This window comes from Neolamprologus brichardi, chromosome 3, assembly GCF_056152115.1.
Source record: "Neolamprologus brichardi isolate AB-2024 chromosome 3, ASM5615211v1, whole genome shotgun sequence".
Lineage (NCBI taxonomy): Eukaryota > Metazoa > Chordata > Actinopteri > Cichliformes > Cichlidae > Neolamprologus > Neolamprologus brichardi.
In genome coordinates, this window is record NC_142106.1 from 24,463,110 (window position 1) to 24,472,437 (window position 9,328).

The following is a 9,328-nucleotide window of genomic DNA, read 5'->3' on the forward strand; positions in this document are numbered from 1 at the left end:
AGTACCTGTGTAGGGACGCTTTAGGTGAACCCACACAACAGACTGTAGAACAGATGTGGCCCCCACACTGTGGGCAAGTGGAGCTCCCACTTATGCATGATTTTGTACACGAAACAGACAAAACGTCACTTCTACATGGATGCTAATATTTGACATCAGTCTAAGCAGATGTATCAAACGTTTTATTGTAATACATTTCACAGGACATTATCTATATTTCCATTCTGTTTGTTGCTGGATTGGTGGAGATGTTCTTCATTTACCTGACTGTCAGTTTCATTTTTTTCTATCTGGGCACTGATTTTTCTTTTTATAGATGATTTATTTATCAATCAATTGTGTCCTGGTAGACTTGGATCTGACTGAGGTGATGGTGGCTCAGGGGGTAACATGAACACACATTCCTGAAAATATTATTGGACTGAAAATAAATGCTTAAAAATTCTGATAACTTTTACTGGAAACTGAAATCGCTGAATCTTTTCCCTTTTGAATTTCTTGTACTGTATAACTGATGCTGAGCTATGACGCTGAGTGATCTGAGTGAATAGTGAATGGAGAGTTTTTTGTGGCTGGCTTTATGGTGGGAGTGCAGTATTTACTTAATAATAATAATAAACATTATTTATAAAGCACACTAAAAACCAAGGTGCTTGACAAAATAAGATGGGAATAAGGAGATGGGAGAGGGAAAGAGAAAGAGAAAGGACCTGGCACGTATTGAATATAAAACCATGACAATCATAATACATAAAAGTAGTTAATAGTTAATAAAAGCATAATAAATAGAAATATGTCAAGACACACCACATATTAGCTAGATTTAAAAGCAAGATTTAAAAAATAAGTCTTTAACCGTGATTTAAACAATGGCATAGAGTCAGACGCCCGGATAACAACAGGAAGACTGTTCCATGAGACTGGGTCAGCTACGGGAAACACAGGGTCGCCCCGAGACTTCATCACAGGAGTGATGGAGGAAAATTTCCTGCTACCTGTCAAAAGGCGTGCCGCCGCATTCTGGACAGACTGCAATCTAAGGAGAACGGAGGAGGAAAGGCCTATGTAAAGAGAGTTGTAGTAGTCCAGGGGTGGCCAACTTCAGGTCTCGAGAGCCGGTGTCCTGCAGGTTTTAGATTTGTCCTTGATCCATCACAGCTGATTTAAATGAATAAATTAAGTTCTCCAGTAATGGTAATGAACTAATCATTTGATTCAGGTGTGTTGACCCTGGGTGATATCTAAAACCTGCAGGACACTGGCTCTCGAGGCCTGAAGTTGGCCACCCCTGCAGTAGTCCAACCTGGAAGTCACAAATGCATGAATAAGTTTCTCCACGTCTTCATGTGTAATACAGCGCTTAGCCTTAGAAATGAGGCGCAGCTGATGAAAGCTAGACCTCACTATGGCAGACACTTGCTTGTCAAATTTAAACGAGCTATCCAGTAATATACCCAAATTACTGGCATAATCAGAAGGGGAGCTAGCAAAGGGCGTCAGAGCAGCACACAATTGGTCATGGGGGATTTTACTATTGAACACAGTTTTCTTTTTGTTCAGGATAAGAGAATTACTCTTAAACCAATCTTTAACCTCACGCATGCATTCACGAAGATAATGAAAAGTAGTGATGTGCGGATCGATCCTGAAATATCGATTCCTCCGATACCAATCATTTATGTTCTAGAATCGATTCTCACATTAAAATATCGATATTTTAGTGGTTTAGAGTAAATTTGTAGTTCATCATTAACAGGAACACAGTGGAAAGAAACTATAACATTCGGATTGTCTACATTCAAAGGAACTACTTTGTCTTCCGCCTTTCATAGTCATGTGCGAAATATGGCTGTATAAATGTCTCGCAGCCGCTGGCTTGCACACTCACAACAATGGCTGAGCGTAATTGGAGTAATTTGCGGACATATTTTACATCCACAAACAGCCCAGACGTGGTTTGCGATACATGTGGCAAAAAGTGAGGTGTTGTGGCCATACTTGCCAACCTTGAGACCTCAGAATTAGGGAGACATTTAAAAAGGCTGTTGGGGGGTTGATAAATAAATTTTACAGTGTTTATTTATCGGATAAAATACGTTAAATGTCACCGTTATTATTGGCGGAAACAGCGGGGGTGTCCAAATTCAGAGGCTGCTTCCACCTGAGGCTCTGCTCCCTGCTATCTAAAATATAACAGGGCGCTGACTCTCGACCGTCTCACACTTCTGTTTAAACAGTTTTCTGTTCAACGTTTATTCAGCTGTGTGAAAACCCCGGAGGAACCCTCCTGAGGGATTAATAAAGTTAAATTTAATCTAATCTAATAACTTTAATCTCAGCCAAACCGATTTACTCACGAACAAATAAAACACTGAAAAAGCCAAACAATAACATTTTTAAGTTATCAAAGTGACTTATATATCATGTTTAACCCAAGTAGCGAAAGACCGCGGGGGTTTGAAGACGATGTGTCGGTCGGCTCAGATATTTGAAGTTTACACAGCTACATTCTTACCTGAAAATATGTTAAAAGTTTTTTTGCGACCCAGAAAGAGAAATAAGAGTAATATTAAAACTAAGTAGCTGCCGCCATTGTTGGAAACTGGAATTGGCTGGGCCGCGCTATGAATTCTGCGATATGGTTTTTCAATTTTGTTGTCCGGGTGGAAAATCGGGAGAAATTCGGGAGAATGGTGATTTTCGGGAGGGGCACTGAAATTTATTCTCCCGGAAAAATCGGGAGTCTTGGCATGTATGGTTGTGGCAACATCACTAACCTTGTCAAACACCTCAGAGTAAATCATATCACAGAATATGATGAGCATATGTTGAGGCGAACTGAAGAGGAGGACAGGGACAGGTGCTGCTAGGGTGAGACAGACGTCTCTCACAGAGTCCTTTAGTGATGCAGGCAGGCAACATGTTCAAATAGCGCACAACTTCAGTTTTTTTATTTCTATATGATGAATTCTGCAGTATTAAGTGATAAGAACAAGTAATCTGATGTCCTGTAATCATTATGATGCTATAACTTGAGATCCAATAAATAAAATACATTTTTGTACAAAGTATCAGTATCGGATCAGTATCGTCGATACCACCCTGAATATTACTTGGTATCGGATCGGAAAGGAAATCAGTGGTATCGCACATCACTAATGAAAAGATCTGTATGTCATCGGCAGAGCAATGAAAGGCAATATTATACTTCTCAAAAATTGCTCCAAGAGCGAGCAGATACAGTGAGAAGAGAACAAGGCCTAATACAGATCCATGAGGCACACCACAGCATAGATACTTTTAGACACAGGTTTTCTGGAAAACCGTAGTTGGAAAAGCCACAGTCTGTGTTGTTTTGGGGAGTGATATCACTGTATCAGAAAAAATATCAAGCAATACATTTAGTCCTTTCAAACATGGGACAAAGATAAAGCTAATCAGCACAAACAAATATAAATAAAGTTTTAGTTTATGAATAGCGATTGCATTCTTCAGTTACAGAATTATGCATCAGAGCATTAAATTCATTAAACCTTGAGAATGTTCTCAAGTTGAGTCGGTGAGAACATACAATGATCAATTCGAGCATTTTTAGAGTTTGTAAGACTTGGACCTATGTTGTGACGTAGTATTTAAATCTCATGTAAAGAAAGATGTTTCTGCTTACAGAAAAACATGCAATATATACAGTTTTTCTCAAATACTTTGATGCAATTCTCGCATCTTGTACAGTTCCCACATCATGATCGGCATTTATCACAGTCTTAATGTAGTTGTCTGTGAAGGGTCTCAGTCAGCCAGGTCATTGTAGTCAAAGGAGCTTGCAAAGAAAAGCGTCTGGACTTCTTTAAGTTGCTTGAAGACGTTTCACCTCTCATCCGAGAAGCTCTAAGGTTCTAAGGTCAAATGGTGGGGAGTCCCAGATTTAAACCTAGTGGGAGTAACCCCCCACAGAGGGACAAAAGGACCCCCTCCTTTTTTTTTTTTTTTTTTTTCTTTTTTTCTTTCTTCTCTTTCTTTTCTTCTTTCTTTTTTTTCTTTTTTTCTTCTTTCTTTTTTTTTCTGCTATTTCTCTCTTTTTCTCTCTTCATATAAATAGCTGTAACTTTTGATAGAAGACTCAGACACACATGATTATGGCTTTATCTTATCAGATTCAATATCCCCGTGCTGGGCACACAGGTTTTGCAGCTGTTTGAGCTAAGATTTTCAAGTTATTCACATAATGAAAACCTATACTTTGTTTCGGGCGAGCTCCCCATTCAAATGCATGTAATCGTAAGAAACGCACTGGCTTGACGAAATAAAGCGTTTTTGTACAACTTCATATAGATAGCTGTAACTTTTGATAGAAGACTCAGACACACATGTTTATGGCTTTAACTTATCAGATTCAATATCCCCGTGCTGGGCACACAGGTTTTGCAGCTGTTTGAGCTAAGATTTTCAAGTTATTCACATAATGAAAACCTATACTTTGTTTCGGGCGAGCTCCCCATTCAAATGCATGTAATCGTAAGAAACGCACTGGCTTGACGAAATAAAGCGTTTTTGTACAACTTCATATAAATAGCTGTAACTTTTGATAGAAGACTCAGACACACATGTTTATGGCTTTATCTTATCAGATTCAACATCCCCGTGCTGGGCACACAGGTTTTGCAGCTGTTTGAGCTAAGATTTTTCAAGTTATTGACATAATGAAAACCTATACTTTGTTTCGGGCGAGCTCCCCATTCAAATGCATGTAATCGTAAGAAACGCACTGGCTTGACGAAATAAAGCGTTTTTGTACAACTTCATATAAATAGCTGTAACTTTTGATAGAAGACTCAGACACACATGTTTATGGCTTTATCTTATCAGATTCAATATCCCCGTGCTGGGCACACAGGTTTTGCAGCTGTTTGAGCTAAGATTTTCAAGTTATTCACATAATAAAAACCTATACTTTGTTTCGGGCGAGCTCCCCATTCAAATGCATGTAATCGTAAGAAACGCACTGGCTTGACGAAATAAACCGTTTTTGTACAACTTCATATAAATAGCTGTAACTTTTGATAGAAGACTCAGACACACATGTTTATGGCTTTAACTTATCAGATTCAATATCCCCGTGCTGGGCACACAGGTTTTGCAGCTGTTTGAGCTAAGATTGCAGCTGTTTGAGCTAAGATCCAAAAGGACCCCCTCTAATTGCCTGAGCCAAGGTGTGAAACTGTGTGTGGGTCCCAATCAGCCAGGGTTTCAGGTGAGCTCATTGTGAATCCTGGCCCCACCCTATCATGTGATTTCCTGAGGTCAGATGGCCCAGGATGTGAGTGGGCGTTAAGGCATCTGGGGAGGGAACTCAAAACTGGATTATGGATGGCAGACAGTTGGTGTCGTAAACCACCGCCTCTGTTCAAAGATGGTCGCTCACAGTGGACATAGATGGCTTCTTTCACTCCTCTTTCAAACCATCTGTCCTCTCTGTCCAAAATGTGAACGTTGGCATCCTCGAAAGAGTGACCTTTGTCCTATAGATGCAGATGGACTGCTGAGTCTTGTCCTGTGGAGGTGGCTCTTCTATGTTGTGCCATACGCTTGTGAAGTGGCTGTTTGGTCTCTCCAATGTAGAGGTCTGGGCATTCCTCGCTGCACTGTACAGCATACACCACATTGTTAAGTCTGTGTTTTGGAGTTTTGTCTTTGGGATGAACTAGTTTCTGTCTGAGCGTGTTGCTGGGTCTGAAATGCACCGGGATGTCATGCTTGGAGAAAACCCTCCTGAGTTTCTCTGATACACCGGCAACATAGGGGATGACAATGTTGTTGCGTCTGTCCTTCTTATCCTCCCTCGCTGGTGTCTGATCTTCTTTTCTGTGCATCTTTGTTGACTTTAAGAACGCCCATTTATGATATCCGCACGTTTTGAGTGCTTCTTTTACATGTGTGTGTTCCTTCTTTTTCCCTTCAGGCTTAGAGAGAACATGTTCTGCCCGGTGGTGTAGGGTCCTAATTACTCCAAGTTTGTGTTCCAGAGGGTGATGGGAGTCAAACAGCAGGTACTGGTCCGTGTGTGTGGGCTTCCGGTAAACTTCAATGTTGAGGTTGCCATTCTCTTCAATGTGCACAGCGCAGTCCAGGAAAGGCAAACAGTTATCCTTTGTGTCTTCCCTGGTGAACTTGATGTTTTTATCCACAGCGTTAATGTGCGCAGTGAAGGATTCCACTTCTTGTGTCTTGATTTTGACCCAGGTGTCGTCTACATATCTGTACCAGTGGCTGGGTACTCTTCCTTTGAAAGAGCCAAGAGCCTTCCACTTCCTCCATGTAAAGGTTGGCTACAATAGGTGACACGGGGGAGCCCATGGCACAGCCATGTTTTTGTCTGTAGAAGCCTTCGTTGTATTTGAAGTATGTTGTGGTAAGGCAGAGGTCTAACAGTGTGCAAATCTGATTGGGTGTGAAGTTGGTCCTGTCTTCCAAGGAGCTGTCTTCTTGTAGGCGTTTTCTGACAGTCTCCACGGCCTCCGTGGTGGGTATGCAAGTGAAGAGAGAGACTACGTCAAAGGACACCATCATTTCATCTGGATCCAGGGTAAGTTTCTGGACCTTGTCAATGAAGTCGGTGGAGTTCTTGATGTGACCCGAAATCTACAGCACAGTAACAAGCATCATTCTGCTACCATAATCTGGCAGTTATAGCTGCAACTTAATCTCAACCTCAAAGTTCAGGTGTTTCTCTACCTGTCAGAATTTATTAAAACTATGCAAACTCATTGACTCAAAAATATTGAGTAAAGCTTACTTAAGAGGACTGTTAGGACAACATATTCATTGCAAGTATATTACAGTGTAAAATCTTATATTGTGTTCAATTAAAAATACTTAGGTTGACTGAACACAATTTTTGTCAATTTGTTATTAAAACTAAAAGTAAGTTAGCAGTACTTCTATTCAAAAAGCTGATCAACTCAGTTTATTTGAGTTGTCTTAAATTAGACAAACTAAGTAAGCTGGAAATTTTGCTTCTCTGTATGGAAGGATAAAACTATTTGGTTTACAGCCATTCACTCCAGCTGTGAGATCCCTTCCCAGAAGCCTTAACGCCCACTCACATCCTGGGCCATCTCACCTCAGGAAATCACATGATAGGGTGGAGCTAAGTTTCACAATGAGCTCACCCGAAACCTTGGCTGATTGTGACCTACACCCATTTTCATACCTTGGCTCACGCGATTAGGTAGAGGATCATTAGGGGGTCCATTGTCCCTCTCGATGGGTTACTCCCACAGGGCTTAAATCTGGGACTCTCCACCATTTGACCCCAGAATTGAAGAAGCTTCTCGGATGAGAGGTGAAACGTCTTCAAGCAAGCAGATGCAGATGCTTTTCTTTCCAAGCTCCTTAGACTAAATGTAAAAGCAGTTTGTTTATGATGTTAAAGAAAGGCTAAATTTGACATTAATAGATGTCACAGACCACAACTGCAAAGCATTTAAATAAATACAGGGGTTAAGAATATAGAGTTCACATGTTAAAAAGGTTTATATGGATTGAAAACAAGCCCCGCCCCCTAACTGCTGGACTCTTATAGCTGTGCACTAATCTATTTCTTATAATTAAACATTTTTATTCATTATCAAGAAAAACATAAAAACATAACAAAGCAGACAAACAAGAAAGAAAGAAAAAAAAAAACCAAAAGGAATATATTAAAGTCATTATATACCTGTACAAATACACATATGGGGTAAAGAGGAGAAAAAAAAGAGAGAGATTTAGAAAGAGAAAAAGATAAAGTCCAAGAGTGAATTGTTGTTCTTTACACTTACTTCCTATTTAACTGAGAACATCTTAAACGCACCCCCCCCCCCCCCAACCCCCCCTCAACAGTTGTACCACAAAGTCACAGAGGGAGGTTTATCCTTAACCCAATTAATGAGAATACATTTCCTAGCTACCAGCAACAGTTTGTTACGGAGCCCCGCAGGGGACATGGGAGAGAAAAAAATTAAGACAGACTTTTGCGAGATCTCGCAAAGGTTTTGCGAGATCTCGCAAAACTAACTCGGGATCTCGCAAAAGAGCCGCATTCTTCGAAGCCGACCAGGAGGTCGTGGCACGATGTGCCGGGAGAGCGGTGTTCCTCCCGGCTGTAGTAGGTCTCGACCTCCCGTTAGCTTCGAGATGGTGGGTGTCAGATCTCCGAAAACGTCGGAGCACTTTTGCAAATATGTGATGTCTTGTCTTGTACTTAGTAGTCAGTATAATCTTTTAATAATATAAGTTTACTTATGGTAGAATACTGCATGTAATCATTTGTGTTTAGAAGTATATAGTTGATGGCATATTGAAAGAATGTCTCATCCTAGGAGGTCTGTGTAGCATGAAGAGGGGAGTGCGTTCACTCCTCTTCAGAGTGCTCTGGCTTTCACACCCACACCCACATCCTGGGAGTATGGGAAAGGGCATACCTTCTTTTACTGTTTTATGACAGGATAAACGTAACTATGTCTGTTTTACTGTAAGTGCCTTTGCTTGGATGAACTGCTGGACTTCCAGACCAGCAGGTTTAGGGAAGTCTTCACGGGGTCTTCACTCTGACACCCCCCCCCCCACACACACAAACACACACACACACACACACACACACACACACACACACATTACATTCCAATGTAATGAACAAACGTGCTCACTGGTGTATATAATAAAGACCAGGGCAATGGGAGAGCGGACTCTTGAAGCCCTCGCTTCCGTGCGAGCGCTCTGGGAGCTCTTCAAGTGAATTCTCTCTGACTCTCAGCTGAAGAGGTGTTATTTAGAATAAATCTCTTGACAATAACTAATATTTCTGTTTAATTACATTTGAAATACTACTACTACTACTACTACTAAACAAGTTTCATTGTGAAAGTCCAAAGCCTTAAGCCAGATTAGTGGCCCGCTAAATGGTTAAAGTCTAGGTTGGCTTTATAGTTGAAAATAAAATTTAGCTTGTCCTTTTAAAGAATTAAGTTTAATTCAACAGTTGAATCATAAGAAACCTTTTGGGATTGTAACTGTGCTTATTAGAAACTTTATATATTGGAAGTTGGCTTTTAATAAGCATGCAATGATCATATTTAAATTAGGTGGTCTTTTTTTAAACACATCTCTTTAGGCCTGAACTGACAGTGCCAATACAGTACATTCAGACACAGTAGTAGATGCTGTTTTTAATACTAGGTGTTAGTCTAATTTGGGGTCTACATTGACCTTCTGTGTTGGAAGTTATAAATGCTGCGCAACCCTTAAGGATCAAATCAGCTTCTAAATAATTTAATGGTTTCACTTTACT